Source organism: Periplaneta americana, chromosome 10, assembly GCF_040183065.1.
Source record: "Periplaneta americana isolate PAMFEO1 chromosome 10, P.americana_PAMFEO1_priV1, whole genome shotgun sequence".
NCBI classification, from domain to species: Eukaryota; Metazoa; Arthropoda; class Insecta; order Blattodea; family Blattidae; genus Periplaneta; species Periplaneta americana.
In genome coordinates, this window is record NC_091126.1 from 77,467,157 (window position 1) to 77,485,442 (window position 18,286).

At 35.7% G+C, this 18,286-nt stretch overlaps 1 protein-coding gene across 3 annotated transcripts in view; it reads right to left on the reverse strand.

Moving 5' to 3' along the window:
- Nucleotides 1-426: 426 nt before the first annotated feature.
- Nucleotides 427-18,286, reverse strand: part of LOC138707807 (spindle assembly abnormal protein 6 homolog) — a 104,202-nt gene continuing 86,342 nt past the window's right edge. For 2 of the 3 annotated variants that reach the window (XM_069837741.1, XM_069837743.1), the window contains exon 14: nt 429-1,015. The gene's annotated coding sequence lies outside the window, so the exon portion shown is untranslated. Of the gene's footprint in view, nt 1,016-18,286 lie in introns of all 3 variants that reach the window. The other variant, XM_069837744.1, reaches the window with a different exon arrangement.

The following is an 18,286-nucleotide window of genomic DNA, read 5'->3' on the forward strand; positions in this document are numbered from 1 at the left end:
TCAAATATCCATTGTTGAGGAAAAAAAAACAGAATATGTGTTTTGAAAGTGATTATATAAAACAGTGTGATTTTCCACATTAATGTAAATTCTGAAATTTTAATTACGTAATTTTCTATATTACAATTTTATTGAAATTTATTTTTTCTTGTTTGTTAATTAGTTCCTTTCACTTGTTATTCTTCAGTAAATGGTCTTATGTTAAATAAAATAATATATGAAATCTTAAGAAAACCATGAGAAAAATAACAGCTTCATTTGAATTAATAACATGTATCAGTTTCTTATTCACATTCTAATAATAAGTATGTTAAAAAAAAACTTCAATATCTCAGAAACGAATAATTTTTTTAGAAATATTTTTGAGAGAAGTAAAATGTAGTGTTCTTACTGTGTATTGTGCTTTTCAGTGGTTCAAATAGAAAAAATGAATTAATAATAAACAGTTTTATGTCTCTTCTGAAAAGTTTGGAAAAATCATATATGTGGTATTAGATCTAGGCTGTCGACATATATACTTTCCCGAACTCTCCTCCCATCTCTTTTTATTTATTTATTTATCATTGAAATCATCCGAATATATACAAACACTATAATACAATAAATACATATTCACAATGTCACTTTTAACATATTACTTTTACAAAGAGAAATTAAAAATTATATCATGTAATTATTCTACATAAATATATATGGCACTGAAATCAGTTTAGTAAAACTACGTGGAAGGCTACTAACTACAGAATGAATCTGGAGTACAAACCAACTGTGTACAGTACCGAAATATTTCCCAGAGTTAAGTAGCTGAAATAGAATGTTCAGATAACCACTTGACTCCTCTTAGGGACAAGGATACGAAACCACAGAAGTTTACTTCTCTTACTTTGCAGGCTCACAGTCCGTACACTGGGCTCCTTCCAGAAGGAATGTCATCTACTTCACAATCCACAAGAGAAGTGAACCTCACTAAATGCTGATGCTCAGAGTTCATTTTTGCATAAGCAAATTGTTTATCCTAGAAAAATAAATACAGTATATTCACCTTCCATATGACATACAAACAAGAACAAGAACAACAATAACAATAATAATAATAATAATAATAATAATAATAATAATAATAATAATAATAATAATATAATTATTATTATAATTTCAATATTATAATGCATATTTCGTATACAAGGTATTATTTAAAAGTTACTGGACTCTATCGATTTCTCTGCAGGTTTGTTGATAGGCATTTTTTAGTGGATTATTTTACGACGCTGTATCAACATCTGAGGTTATTTAGCGTCTGAATGAGATGAAGGTGATAATGCCGGTGAAATGAGTCCGGGGTCTAGCACCGAAAGTTACCCAGCATTTCCTCATATTGGGTTGAGGAAAAACCCCGGAAAAAACCTCAACCAGGTAACATCCCAACCGGGAATCGAACGCGGGCCACCTGGTTTTGTGGCCAGACGCACTAACCATTACTCTACAGGTGTGGACGATAGGCATTGTTGTCCTGCAATTTTAGAACATAAGAGAGGCAGAGGCAACCAAGACATTATAAATTTCGTCTTATTCATATGAAAAACTAATCGCAAGAACAGTACTAAAATCCTTAAATAGATAGAACATGAAGGTTTCGGTATGGAGGACAGCAAATATTTTTATAACTTGGTGAAATAAACACTGTAGGCCTCCTTCCACAAGTGAACATCGGCAAATATCAAACTTTGCCATACTCGACAAACTTGAACCGAACATAACACCTGTAATGCAAGATGCTAGTAGGCATCATTGCGCAAAAGTCTAGCGAGTTAGTTTCCTGAGTGGCACCATTCTGTGTACATTGCAACTCATGTCACACACACTTTTGTGACAATGTGTCACAGCTATTTTGCAATTCCACATTGGTGATAAAAACGAGCAACTTGTGTGCATTAAGTTTTGCGTCAATGTTTAGAATTCTGCAACCAAGACATTCGCAATGCTTATTCAATATTTTGATGATGAAGTTTCAGACTGTATGCAGTGTCTTGAGTGGCAATTGCATTCCAGGAGAGGACAAGCATCAGCTGAAGACAATAGACACTCGAGACATACATACAGCAGCACATCCATAAAAATGTAGAAAAAGTCCAACAAATTATTTATGAGAATTGCCAGGTGATTCTCACAAACAATTTTAATAAGCATTGCATCACTGCAAAATTCATTTCCAGCATCCTGACATCTAATCAGAAAGAGCAGCAACTCGATTTATGCCAGGAGCTTCAAGATATGGCAAATGATGGCTCAATTTTCATTTCCAGGATTGTCAAATGCAAAAAAAGTTGTGTTTATAACCGCGAACTGGAGACAAAGCAGCAAATGTTGCAATGGAGGAACCTGCAATCACCATGAATAACAGCAGATTATGAATGTGACTAAGAGCATGTTAATGGATTTTTCGACATTAAAGGGATTATGCAAAGGGAAGTCTTTTTCCCCCCACCAAGTCAAACAGTGAGAGCTAAGTTTTACTATGAAAATTTTAAGCAACTGAGAAAGGATGTGCAGTGAAAATGATTGGAGAATGGCAGTTGATTCCTCCACAAAGAATATGTACTTGCACTACTTTGAAATGGAGCAATTTTTTGTGCCTTACAATACATATTAGTCATTCCACACCTACTATACTCACTAAATTTAGACCTCTGTGTTTTGTCCTGTTTACAAAATTGAAGTTTAAGTTAAAGAGTTGATTTCTGAGATCATGTAAGTAATTCAGGCTGAATCACAGACCATGCTTGGCTGGTTTCAAAAACAGGGCTTCAACTGAATGTCTAGGTGCGGTAAAATGCTGGAAATAGCATATAAGGTCACAAGGGCACTATTTCGAAGGGGATACATGCCAAATCTAAATAAAATAAGTTTTTTTTTTCAGACTTGTGCCCAATCATCTCGTTTAAAATGTTTTAATAGGTAGCTGTGATAATATCGTTATAGGTCATTCGTTATCTTGCAAAACCAAATGGATGTGTGTGCCGAAGCTCATAGTAAGAATCTTATGGTGGGGGTAAGTGAACACAAGTGTCACAATTTTGCAGCAAAGGCCCATCAAACTATATAAAAAATTTAAAAAATCAGATGAAACAGGGAGAGTTCATTGTCATTGGTGATTATTCTGAATATTACAGTTTTATAATTCAAGATGCCATTCAGAGCTGTCATTGGAGTAATTATCAAACAACAGTACATCCCTTTGTTATTTATTACAAAACAGATGAAAATGATTTAAATAGCATTTGCTTCGCCATAATTTTTAAATATTTGGTAATAACACTGCAGCAGTGCATCTCTTCCAGAAGAAGCTGATATCACACTTAAAACAGATATTCATACATATTAATAAAATATACTACATACTTCAGTGACAGAGCTGCAGGGCAGTGCAAAAACAGGAAAAATATTTTGTAAACATACTTCACCATGGAGAGGATTTTCAAGTGCCAGCAGACTGGCATTTTTTTTTTTTGCGACAAGCCATGGCTAAGGCTGCGGCCACAGTGAAAGTGTCGAGCGCCGCGGTACCGCTCTCGAAAAATTGAGGAGTGGGGAGGAAAGAGCATTGGTGTGGCCATATAGCGCAGAGTTGGTGAGCGGCGCGGCGTGGTGTGGAGATGAGATCATGACAGTGTTTGCTTTTAGGCAATTCTTATCTAGAAAGAACAGCTTAAAATAGGAATGGAAGAGAATTTTATGTTCATCCATTTAATAAGAGATATGAAACTGAGAATTTCATCGTTTGTATGGAGAATTAGGGACATTTCCAGATAGATATTTTAAGTATACTCGCATGCCTATTACAACTTTCGACTATTTGCTAAATAAAAATAAGGAGCGACTACAGAAGCAAGCCATCAAATTTCGGAGATCTATCACTATTGCACAATGGCTAATCATTATATTAAGATACAATTATTTTAAGTTAAAGACACAGGATCATGCATTCTTCGAACAATGATGCAGGTAGGCTATACTGCATATAAATTAAATTAAATAAAAATAGTCCTACGAATCCTTAAATTTTTGTGTTGATGGAATTAAGTCTCATTCATTACGAATAATAGCATGGGCTGCATCTTACATGGCAAAAAAAAAACACACATGTTTTTACTTACGAAAATTTAACATTAGAAATGAGCAATTTTCAATATTTTTCATTTTTTTAATTTTGATTTATTGCATTTAAAACTTCTTACAATTGTGTAATGTGCAATTTTAATTTTTCCACTGCACTTATAATTATTACTTTTCATATGCGGCAAAAGAGACATTAAAAATTGTGCTCCGTACCACTGAAAATATGCTCTCTTGCTGTTGCTTTATTAACAGGATATCGAACTACTCTAGTTTCAGCATCAATTATTTTTTTATATTGTATATATATATATATATATATATATATATATATATATATAAGGTCCTATTTTAAATAACCAATTACTGATAAATAGATTTAACATAAATATATTTTTATATAAGTGATATATATTTAAATAATTTAGATTTATATTCGAAAAACGTCCATAACGATGTAGCGATTCAAGAGCTTCGGAACCGCTTCATATCTTTGGGAGCTTCTGGAGTTCCTTCTCAAATTTATCTTTTAAATTCTACGACTTATTTTTGTCACGTCTTCTGAAATAGAATGCAATAATGAATATTTAATGAATTAGTGACTGAAATATTAATATATTCTAATATTAAGTCTTCTACTACGTTAAAATGAACAAAATTTAAGGTAAATTTCTAACATTACTCTTTCTTGTAGGTTTATAACTACAGGGACATCATTGCGATTACTGGCATTTTCCTTCAGGGTAGGAAAATTTACAGCAATTGTAATGGCAAGACAAACGTGTGAGGTAATCTAAAATGAATCGATTAAAGAATTTATACCATAACCAAATAAATAAAAATTAAACGAAGTAGTCAGTGATTACTACGAACGTTGTGGTTCCCTAATTGCTTCGTAACAAACGACGAAAGGCATGGTTAGGTAAAGGGTCCTGATAAATTCAGTTCCAGACATTTTAATTTACGTAGTATTGCTACAGAGTGTTGCTGGCGCAGACTAAACATTTTAACCATTGATTTGGTGGGAAGAGGAAAACACATTTTCACAACTTTACACTTTTCAATTTGTTGGAGACCAACAGGTTCAATGTGCCTGAACTATCGAACTCAATTGTAAAGGTATCATTTGTACTTATTGGAGATGAAGCCTATCCTCTAAATCTTTATCTTATGAGGCAATATCTAGTGAGAGAACTAACGCCTAGAAGGGAAAATTTTAATCAACGTTTGTCTAGTGTTCGAAAAATAATACGTGGAATATGCTTTCGGAATATTGCGTGCTAAGTGGCGATTCACAATAGAAATATGGACACAAATGTGAAAAGAGCCAGCACATATTATAATCTTCCATTTGAGAAAAGATTGCGACGAAGAATGATCTTCATTATCATGAAACGACTTTACAAATTAGAGAACTGATGATGTGCAAACTCATTAGAACTCAGATCGCAGGAATAATAGGTGCAGTGAATTTGATAGACAAATAAGGATAACTTCACTGATTATTTCAATCAGTCGCAGATGTTAATATAACATTATAATTTGTACTTAATAGATTGTGTTTTTTCATAACAGAAGTGCCAATTTCTTGTATGAGATTGTAAATAATTACTTTTGACCTAATAGTTTTAATCCCACCGGTATTTCTTTGCTTTAACGATCGTTAATCGTATCAACAGAAATATTTAAATCATATAATTGTACCTTTATTTCGGAGTTGGAATATGTTTAATATTGTACGCAGTACTGAGTGTTTATCCCGACAATATTCTACGAAGTATGATTAATAATAATAATAATAATAATAATAATAATAATAATCATCATCATCATCACCACACGACATATTATAAAAATATTATTCGCGTTCAGTAAAATGTCTTCCTACATATTCCTCGTCATGGAGAGGTTTTTGAAGTTCTTCTCCCCATTATTCCATAGGAATATTCGGGTTTTCACTTCTTAAATGATAAATTCTTTCTCATTTCTTGACAATTCATACTTGCAATTGTGAGCGGCGCCGCTAAAATCTAAAACAAGAGCGAGCGGCCAGCGGCGTATAGCATTGTCCTTGAACCAACTTTCCCTCCAAAATGCCGCTCTGCTCACATTATGGCCAGCTGCATTTGCTAACATGCGTTTGTGATTCATCCACGCCACCACTCAACGCGCCGCGCCGCCTGCCGCTTGCACTATGGCCGAAGCCTAAGGCCCTTGTGATGGTGTGGGTGGGACAATAAAGAGGTTAGTGGCACGTGTGAGTCTTCAGGGAACTTTGATAAATACTCTTCTTGAACTGTACAAATGGGCAAATGCTAGTTTTTCAGGAATTTATTTTTGTTACACAACCAGTGAAGAACATGAAACTGAAGCAGAATTCCTAAACTCTGAACGATTTGTTGTTTTAAGGGCAGTTCCTGGTACACAAAACACTTACAGCGAAGTGCATCAACTTTGGTTAAAAATGCAGTAATCATAAGATACAAAATGACGGTTAAATAGTAACCATGATTAAAATGTAATTTCTGTGCACCATTCATAATCACCGATTACTTAAACATAGTTACCTGACACCTAATTTAACCAGCGTGAAGTCTATGATAGTACACTGTTTCTACAAAATAACTAAAGGAAAGCATCCATTCCTCTACAAAGATAATAGTGAACGTCTAAAAACGACTATACTCTAGAGTGTTAGAAAGAAGATTAAGAGTGCATGTCGAACCAGATATGGAAGAACAAGCAGGTTTTAGACAGGAAAGACAAACACAAGACCACATCCACTTCATTAGAACTATAATAGATAAATGGTTAAACAGAGGAAAAGCAGCATATCTAGGATTCCTGGATTTACACTCAGCTTTTGATGAAGTTCCTAGAGAAGAGATGTGGAAAACTTTGAGGAAGAAAGAAACCCCTGAGAAGCTGATGAGAGCTATATAGTCGGTATTTCAAAAGGTAGAAGAAGTATTATGTATGGATGGGAAAATGTCAGGTACATTTGGCATGAAGAGAGGAATTAAGCAAGGGGGCAGTTTAAGCCCACTACTATTTATCATCTTTATGGATGAAATAATGAAGACATGTAAAGCCAGAATGGATAAATCTGTAGTTGGGATGTGGAAAATGAGACCAGTATATGTACAGGCTTTAGCATATGCAGATAATATTGTGCTCATAACAGATACAGAGAGCAAACTACAAAAGGCAGTGACGAAATGGACGGAAACATTGGCAGAAAGGGGTATGATAGTTAATATGAAGAAAAGTCAAGTTATGATGGTTACAAGGACGGAGGAACAGGTGGAACATATAGAGATCATGTGCTCAGACAAAAATTAGAACAAGTTGAGTCCTACAACTACCTTGGAACCCGAATACACCGAACAGGAAAACTCCAACTAGAAGTCCATAACAGGGTCCAAAAGGCAACTTCGGCATACTTCGCAATTAATAACATTATATTTGGAAAGTCAGAGTTGGAAAAGAAAACAAAGACTAGGGTTCAGAAAGCAATTCTAGAACCAATATTAATATATGGATGCGCGAGCTGGGTCTTAACAAAAAATGAAGTAGGGTGAATGCTGTATAGATCAAGGTACTAAGGAGAATAGCAGGTAAAACTAGGAGAGACCGGATACGAAATGAACGCATCAGAGAGGAATTGCAACAAGAACCAGTAGTCAAAAGAATAGAAGAACAGCAGGTGAGGTGGTATGGACACGTCCAAAGGATGGAGGAAGGAAGAAAGACAAGGCAGTTTGCAGAAGCTAAACCTAACAGAATTCGCCCGAAAGGGAGGCAAAGAATAATGTGGGAAGAAGTTTTCAAGGAGATAGTCGAAAAAAGGGGAAAATCGATTGCACAAATAAAACTACTTGCAGCTGACCAGGATCAATAAGAAATGGATCAGAGGCAACCCCTCCACACTGCTTAGGTAGTCGCAGTCGCAGTCGCAGTCGCAGTCACAGTCACAGTAGCAGTAGCAGTAGCAGTGCTTACTCCGTTCAGCAGGAAGACCCCAGGAGGAAAAAGCAAAGGGAAGAGTAAATAGAATGCATAGTACAATAGTAGAATAGTACAATAATGCACCTTATGGTGTTTCAGTGCGACACAGTGTATTTTAGTTCCTATATATCTAACAAAATATGAGGAAAGTTACCAAAATTCAGTGTGAATGTTGTGCAGATTTGTTACAAGAACTAACCAGAACAAGAGAGGAGTTAGAATCAATGAAAGAAATCATAAAAATTATCGTAAAGGAACGCAGTTACCATGACGGGAAAATTAGACCTACTAGTGTTCCCAACCAACATGGTGAACAACAACAAACATAGCTACAGCCGAACAAAACGTGCAAACCTAGAACAGTTTCGCAATCAGTTGACCATATAAACATTTCAAATAGATTTCAGGCTCTCCAAAATGTGAAAAACCAGAAGCTTGTATATGAAATGCGACCCCAGAAGAACCAGCAGTGTCAGTTAGAACCTAAAAAAACAGTTAAGCAGAATGTCCATAAGCTGATATTAATTGGAGATAGTCATGCACGAGGTATTGCTTCGGAACTTCAGAACAATCTGATCTCGACTCATGAAGTAATTGGATATGTAAAACCTGGAGCTGACATAAAGGACATACTAAATAATGCAACTAATGAAACAAAGAATTTAACCAAGAAAGACACTATTGTAACATGGGATGGAACAAACGATGAAGCGAGAAAAAACTCAAGTGAAAGTTTGACTCAACTTCTCGATTTCGTGGAAAAACACAATAATACCAATGTTGTATTAGTAAGTATACCACACAGACATGATCTGATCGAAAATTCTTGTGTAAATACAGAAGTAAATCATTCAACAGGAAACTAAAGAAAACTATGAAAATGTTCAACAATGTTGCAATAATGGACGTAAATCTAGGCAGGGAATTTTTCACACATCATGGACAGCACATGAACCAACACGGGAAAGATAAAACATAAAAAAATAGCAGGGGTGGTTAAACGATTATTGCAAGAAAAGAAAAATATCCCCATTGTACTCAACTGGAAAGAACAAGACACGGTTCTATCAAATGATGTACCACTTGTACTAATTCCAGAGATCCATTCAGTAGCCATCACAAGTGAAGAAATCCGTCCAATAGCCGTCACAAGCGAACAATGTTCAGACCTACCAGCTACGTCTCTTGAATCAGCCATAACTCCAGAGATCGACAATCAAGTGACGTTGCATCTACATACAACTGGAGAAACATCAGAGATCACTCACACCTTTAGTAGAAACCCGAAGAAACCAGCACATTTGGAGGATTTTTTATGTCCAGGTTTATGCTCAAACTAATCCATATAAATGTCCAAAGTCTATGGAATAAGGCACCCAACCTGAAACTGATTTGTACAAGTGAAAATCCGGATCTAACTTGTGTTAACGAGCATTGGCTAACTGCAACAGAGATCTCACTTCATATTCCTATCAAATTTCAATTAGGGAGTGCATATTGTCGCACAGGATTCAAAAACGGTTGTGTATGTACTTTCATAAAAAAAGAATCTGAAATTCAAAGTAATAAATCTACAGGCTTACTGTATTGATAAAATATGCAATGTCTGTGTGATCACATTAAGTGACCACAATATTACTCTTGTATCACTTTACCATTCACCAAATGGAGATATTCCATTATTCTTTGAAAATTTTGAGGCAATCCTAGCTGCCATTAGTAAATGTAATATTAAAATAATTATTGGTACAGATTTAAATATTGATCTTACTCAATCAAGTAATGAAGCAGAATACTTCTCAAACTTCCTTAGGTCCTATCATTTGTATCCCACTAGCCTTAACCCAACTAGATATGAAGCATGTCTTGGTTACATTTTACTGATGTCCCACAAATGTAATGTGAAGTATCCCCCCCACAACTTTTGCTCTCTGATCACTCTGGCCTTATAATGCATGTTATAATACGGTAGAAAAACATTTATCTTATGACAAGAATGAATACATACAACTATGTAACTTTAGTGACAGCAATTTTGTAAAATTTTGTGATATGGTAAGTGCAATAGATTGGAACCCATTAATCATTTGCACAGAAGTTGACATATTATTTCTGAATTTTATAAATCACTTTCTAAATTGCTTTGAAACCTGTTTTCCATTACAGCACAGAAAAAAGTTGATGCAAGTCTATCTAATTCAAAATGGTACACAAAAGAACTCAAAGCTTTAAAGAACTCGGTACTCGCCCACCATACAGTCTATATGTGCACTAAAGCTGAGGAGGCAAAGAGAAAATATTCAATTTTAAAAAAAGAATATAAAAAGAAAATAAATGAGGCGGAAAGGAACATGTATGATTTATTATATTAACTCCTCTGGCAATAAATGTAAATCAGCATGGAAAACCATTAAACAAGAAACTAACATGACCAATAACACAAAAAATGTTTAAATAGATCCTTATACATTTAATGAATTCTGTATTAAATCAATTAAGGACATTGGTGACAATTGATGGTGATATACCTCAGCATTATATTAGCACTGCTCCTCAGGGAGAATTTACTTGGCGTAGTGTGACAGAAGGTGAAGTTATGAAAGCAGTTGCTGAACTCTCTTCCTCTCATAGCTCTGATATTTTCGGCTTCTCTAACTTCTTCATTAAAAGAATAGTGAATCTAATTGTCATATCATTAACTCTTTTAATCAATATGTGCATTCATGAAAAGTCCTTTCTAGATTGCTTAAAACTTTCTAAAGTAATACCCATATATAAACGAGGTGATATAAATGCAGTGTCCAGCTACAGACCTATTAGACTTGTCCCAAGTTTCTCAAAAATTATTGAATCTCTCTTATACAAGCAAATCAATGAATGGTTCACCCAACACCAACTTATCTCACCTAGGCAGTTCAGTTTCCAAAATAATAAATATACAGTATTAGCCCTGGAATACCTGGTCAAAGAAATCATCACAGCATTTGAAAACAAAAAATGTGTCTCTCTAACACTGTGTGATCTTACATTTTATTGCATATTCCATGATCTTTTAATAGCTAAGCTGCAACACTGTGGTATTAGAGGAGAAAGTTTAAACATTATCAGATCTTATTTAAAAAATAGAAGACATTGTTAATATATCAAATAAGCCCTCTGATGTGAGACTTGTTACTAATGGAGTTCCTCAAGGCAGCATATTAGGCCCTTTTCTCTGTCTTGTATTAATAAATGATTTACCATTCAGTCTGCCTCAAGATCTAATCATGTATGTTGATGATACCACCTTAATAACATCTCACTCAGATCTTAACCAGTTAAAGTTGTCACAGATGAATAATCTTAACATAGCTAAGCAATGGTTTCACTCAAACAAGTTAATGCTTAATGAGGAAAAAACCCAGAAACTAATCTTAGGCCTCTCCAACACACTAGATAATGAAATAGCTTATGTTAAACTGTTAGATTTTTATTTGGATCCAAAATTAGGATGACACAAACACATAGAAAGTATATGTACTAAATTGTCAAGGGTAATTTTTGTTTTTAGGAAGTTAAGGCCATTGGTCTCAACAGAAACTCTCAGACAGGTATATTTTGCAGTGTCTGAATCTCCCATTAACTATGGAATTCATATATGGGGAAGTGCAACAGGAGTTAATAGCATCTTATTATTACATATCTTATGTAGGAGTTAAGATGGCGGACAGCGCAGAAGAACGTCTGGAGAGTGCACTCAGAATTATAGAAAATCACACACCAGCAACAGGATACTTGAATAAAGAAATGAAGCAAGAAATCCAATAAGCGGTAAGAGATATTAGAAGCTGTTTTGCAGCAGTGAAATATAGGCTAGATAATAAGAACACAAAAGAGGTGAAATCACATGATGAGGTTAGACGTAGTCAAGCAGGCGCAAACTAAGACGAACTAGACAGCAGCCCTGAGGGACACGTGGCACCATCTGACGGACCTGCGGACGAAACTGGAAGAGGCAGCCAGCAGCTACCGACATCTGGCGAGGAGATGCAGGAAGATCAGCACAGAGATGATGCGAAGACAGCGGCAACTAGTGGACAGGAGGGGAATCAAGCATATGCTCCAGTTCAGACAACAATTATACAGGAGCAGAAAATAGGAAAAGCGACAAAGATGAACAGCATCAATAGCGAAGATGAAGAAGGAATAAAGGCGAAAGTAGAATACATCATGGACTTTATCTCTAACAAGTTGACCTCAATCATCGAGGAAAATATACAAAACAGCATAAACAGATGGCTAGCACCACCAGGAAGAGGACCAATCGCCCCACTTCCCGAAGGAAAACAACAAGAAAGCAGAGAAGGGAAAGAAGAACAAGGGGGAGATGTGGAATGGGAAGTAGTTAGAACTAGAAGGCAACGAACTAACCGGAATATGGTAGTTGGATCCAGGAAAATGGATGACGGCCTGCAAGCCGCGGATAAGAAAGCCTGGCTATATATAGGAAAGCTTCGAAAGAACACAACAATAGAATCACTCACACGATACCTGGAAAGAAATGGAATCCAAGGGGAGATAACATGTAAAGAACTAAACACACTAGGGGATACTAAAGCTTTCAAGGTAAGCTTTCCACTCCACCAACTAAGGGAGACAGAACAGCCTGATTTCTGGCCTATGGGAGTAATTGTAAGAAGATTTCGATTTCGGAAAATCCACCGAGACGAAGGAGTCAATCTCGAATAAACATGTAACCTTCCTTCTGTGGAACATAGAAGGACTAAGAAATGCAATAGCGTATATACCGCCGGAAGCAATAACAAAATATGACGCTATAATAACAATGGAGACATTCCTAACTGAAAAATACAACTTACAAGGATATCACGGAACCCATGCACTAGCAAGACTCACAGCCGGAAGACCAGCAGGAGGGGTATCCATATTTATGAAACCAAGCCTAGGAACAATAAAACAAGTAACCAAAGAAGAAAACATGCTGATAGTAAAAACCCCAATCACTGTCATAGGACTCTACATCAACCCGCAGGCAACAGCAACTGATGCAGTCGAGAAAATAGAAGAAGCATTCTCGCACACGAACGAGGATAAAAGAATAATCCTTGCAGGCGACAATGAACTGTAGGATAGACAAGCCAAACAGCAAAACAAATCTCATAATGGACACACTCACTGATAAAGGCCTCACACTAGTAAACAAGGCCACAATGAAAACATATATAGCACCCAATGGATCCAGCTCCATCGATCTCGTACTATACAAAGGCAAAAGCATGACCATAACCAACCAAGAAGGTCTATGGACATCAGAAATGGCACCGATAAGAAAGCACATACCAATAGTAACGTCGGTAATATTACACAAACACGGCCATCACCCATACCAACGCTGCACAAACATTCAAGGAAGATAGACATAGAAAAACTAGAACGCAATAAAGACAAAAAAAAGGAGGCAAATCAATTAATCATTCAGGAAGAGATAGATATGGGTGTCACACAAATCATGCAAGCATGTACTAGTCCAAACAAGGAAAGAAAAGCGCAGCCATGGTTCGACAAAGACTGCTATAAAAAGCAAAAAGAAACGATCACAGCAATACACTGAGCAAGAACCACAAACCAGACTGAAGATCTGACTAGATACGCGAAGCAAAGGCAAGAATATAAGACGCTAATAAAAGAGAAAAAAACCAATTACATCGAAGAAGCAAAACGAATCACTGAAGAAGCAAGAAAAAATCCTTATATAGTTCTCAGAAAACCAAGACCAAAGACAGCGAAAGAAATACTCATATAGTTCTCAGAAAACCGAGACCAAAGACAGCAAACGAAATACCCATGGAAACATGGGAAAATCACTTCCACTGCCTTCTAAACCAACAACAAAGAAATATAGCACAAGGAACACACACCAGAAACATATCTGAAAAGCCCGTTTACTTCACTAAAGAAGAGATAAACCATGCCATAACATTAGCCAAGGGCAAGAAAGCAGCAGGTCCCGACGGCATCTATGCTGAACACCTAAAAGAGTCACTGTACCTAATGGAAGACTTATGGTACAACTTATACAACAAATACATAAGCATGGGGAAAATCCCGGAAGCCTGGAGAACGTCAATAATAAAAATCCTACATAAAGGGAAAGGAGACACCAACAATCCGGACTCATACCGCGACATTGCACTCGAAAACGCTGCGTTCAAAATATTTTTAAAAATCTTAACAAACAAGATCATGAACACAGTGGACAGGCACATTCCAGAATGCCAATGCGGCTTCAGAAAAGGCAGGGAGGCACATTACAAGCATTGAACTACCTCATAGAGCAGATCGAGGACACCTTAAGACATGCTGGAAAGAAATATTTCGCAGTATTCATTGATTATAAGAAAGCATTCGACCTTATCAACAGAGATATACTCCTTCAAAAACTCAGGCCCCTTCTAGAAGACTCAAGCCAATTAGCAACAATTATGGCAAGCATCCTGGACTGCAACTATGTTCAAGTATACGATGAGGTCACACTCTCAGAGAAAATAAGGCAAACAAATGGAGTACTACAAGGGAACCCCATCAGCCCGGTGCTCTTCAATATCATGACGGCTGACATCGTAGATATCACCAAGGACAGCGAGACATCGATCATAATGTATGCTGATGACATGGTACTGGGATCGCCTAACAAAGAGGAACTGCAATGTACACTCAATAAACGCGAGAAATGGGCCGACGAAAACTGCCTGCAAATAAATCATCATAAGACTAAGCAGATGACCTTCAGAAAGGGAGGAAAGCCCAACACAAATAACAGATTAACACTTCTCGGCGAGCCACTAGAAGTCGTATCGCAATTCTCCTACCTAGGCATCACCCTACAAACAACCATAAAATCCTTCAGAATACACGTACAACAAAAAGTGTCAGCAGCAATTAGAGCAATATACAGCATCAACCACCTCCAGCAACTATCAACAGAAACAGCAATGACGCTTTTCAAGACAGTCATAACCCCCATAGCAACATATGGAATGAACATAATTTGGGAAAAACTTACAAGCAGGCACAAATAGAAACAGTGAAAGCACACTTCATGAAAAGAGTGCTAGGAGTTGGAAAAACGGCACCATCGAGAATGACGTATGCCCTAATGAGATAGACTTTCTTCATCGAAGACATTAGACGACAGCTACTATTATCGAGCACCAGCGCATATGAGACTACGCTCCAAGGACTACAGGAGAAGAGGAAAGACATCCGCAGCAAATTCTACATAACAGAGGCTATGTGTACAAGAGAGTGGACACGACCCAACTACGAAATGAGGCACATCCTAACACGATACGCAATCCATGGTTTTCATCACAAGGTATGCAGCACGAATAGTTTCCATGAGCCGAACCAAGAATGCATGTGCGAATTGTGCAACAACCCATGTGAACGATTCCACGTCGAAAAGTGCGCTGAAAGACGTTCATCGCTTAATAAGTTTTGCTCAGACTAATTAACTCACCTTATGCACATTTGTGCGCATTTACTCTCATTCATTATGTGTAACTGAACAATGGTTAAAAGAACAACAAATTAGTTATTATACAATACAAAACTTCAAACTCTGTAGTATATTCTATAGGAAAAATAATAAAATTGGTGGATCAGCTATCTTTGTAAAAGAAAATATCTTCTGCACAGAAAAGCTACATACAGCCTACTTAAATGAAGAAAACATTTTTGAACATGTGGTTTCTGAAATTCATATAGAAAATTAAAAAATATTGATAGCATGTATATACAGGTCACCTGATGGTTGTGTAGAAACTTTCTTATATAAACTTGAAATTCTGATAAGTGAACTAAAATGCAAAAACAAACTCTAGTTATATGTGGAGATTTCAATATAAACTTCTTAATAAAAGATAACACTGTATCAAAATTAAAATCATTATTTCAATCACATAACTTAATAGATAACATCAACTCACCCACTCGCATCACAACCACATCCCAAATGTGTCTGGACCAAATAATTGTAGATAAAATACTCTTCCCCTTCACAAAAGAAAATGTCAACTTAGGTTTATCAGATCATAACGGAATTCTTCTACATTTTGCCCTAGAAAAATTCTCAGACACTTTAGGGAAATCAATTACAATGAAAAGGTGATATAGTAAAGAAAATACTAAATACTTTAAATGCCTCTTACAAAAGGAGAGTTGGGACAATATACCCCATGAACCAGATATTAACTTTAAAACAACAGAATTCTTGAACATAATAACTCACTTTTTCAACCAGGCATTTCCAAAATTAAAAGTTTATCAAAACAACAAAACTAACAGACAAGGTACCCATAAAACATGGATAACGACAGGAATCCTAAACTCTTGTAAGAGAAAAAAGACTTTTAAGTGCCATTAATAAAACTACAGATAACCAAGAATTTAAAATATACTTTAAAAAATACACTGCTATCCTCAGGAAATTATCCTAGAAGCAAAAAAACTATATAATAGTAATTTTATTTTAAAAGCGGAAAATAGGAGTAAAGCCATCTGGGAAGTCATAAACAAAGAAACGGGTAAAAACCGAAAAAAAGAGATAGAAGATACCAAAATAACACAATAACAGATCCAAAGGATGTGGCAGAAATTTTCAATGAATATTTCACCAATATGGCAGAGAACCTACATCAAAACATGATCCCACCATTAAATTACAATCTGTGCCGATAGATATAGCTAAAACAATTTTTCTATACCCTGTTAATAATGAAGAAATCACCAAAACTATTCAGTGCCTAAAAATAAATTTTCATGTGGTGCCGATGGAATACCAGACTATGTAATAAAAAGTTGTGCACCCCTCATTTCTGTGCCCCTAGCTGATATATGTAAGAATTCCTTATCAACAGGAATATTTCCAGAATGTTTAAAAATAGCAAAAGTCCATCCTGTCTTTAAAAAAGGTAACAAACAAAATATGGAAAATTATAGACCAATATCATTGCTCTTAGTATTCTCAAAAATCTTAGAAAAAATAATGTATAACAAGCTAGTTCTCTTTCTTGAATCGCAAAATGTTTTTTCAAACTTTCAATTTGGCTTTCGGAAGAATTAGACAATAAATGATGCTCTCTTTTCCTTCATTGAAAATCTTCTCGAAGCAAAAGATAAGAAAGAAAACAGTCTTGGTCTCTCTATAGATCTCAGTAAAGCCTTTGACATGGTAAACCATGATCTATTAATAGCTAAATTAGAGTCATATGGTATAAGAGGCCTAGCAGGTAATTGGTTTAAATCATATCTTGACAGTCGAAAACAATTTGTAGAAATAAACACAATACGTTCGACTTCCATCTCTATGAAGCACGGTGTTCCGCAGGGCTCAGTTCTTGGACCAATACTTTTTTTATTATATATCAATGATCTCCCAGATCATATACCTTTTGCTAAGACAGTTTAGTTTGCTGATGATACAAATATGCTATTTAATTCTGACAATAAAAATGAGTTGCTAAGTACAGTCAATCAGAGCAATGGCTACCTCCAAAATTGGCTTCAGCAAAATAAGTTACAACTGAATATTAGTAAGACCGTTTACATACTCTTTAACAATAGCAGCAATCAAAATTCTACTCCTATCAAAATAAATGATAAAGACATAAAGAAAGTTAAAAATACAAAATTTCAAGGCATCTGGATTGACTCTGCTTTAACCTGGAACTATCAGAATTTTACGCAAAACAACCTCTAATGAAGTTCTCAGATCTATGTATTTTGGCTATATACATTCCCAGATTCAGTATGGCATACCATTATGGGACGCAACAAGTAAAATTACGGAAATTTTTAAGCTACAGAAGAAAATTATAAAAATTATGAAACAAGCACTTATAAGGTCGCAAAGTAAAGCAATTTTTAGGGAACTCAAAATTCTGCCAGTGTCTTGTATATACAGTCTAGAAACAGAGTCTTTCATTCATAAAAACAAAGCAAAATTCAAATTGAATTCAGACTACCACATGTATCAACAAGAACATCAAGTCATATCCATCTGTCCACTCATAGAATTACCACAAGTCTTAAAAGTATTTTACATAGAGGCATAAATATGTATAATAAAATTCCAAGCTCCATAATAAGTAGTAAACAAAAGACG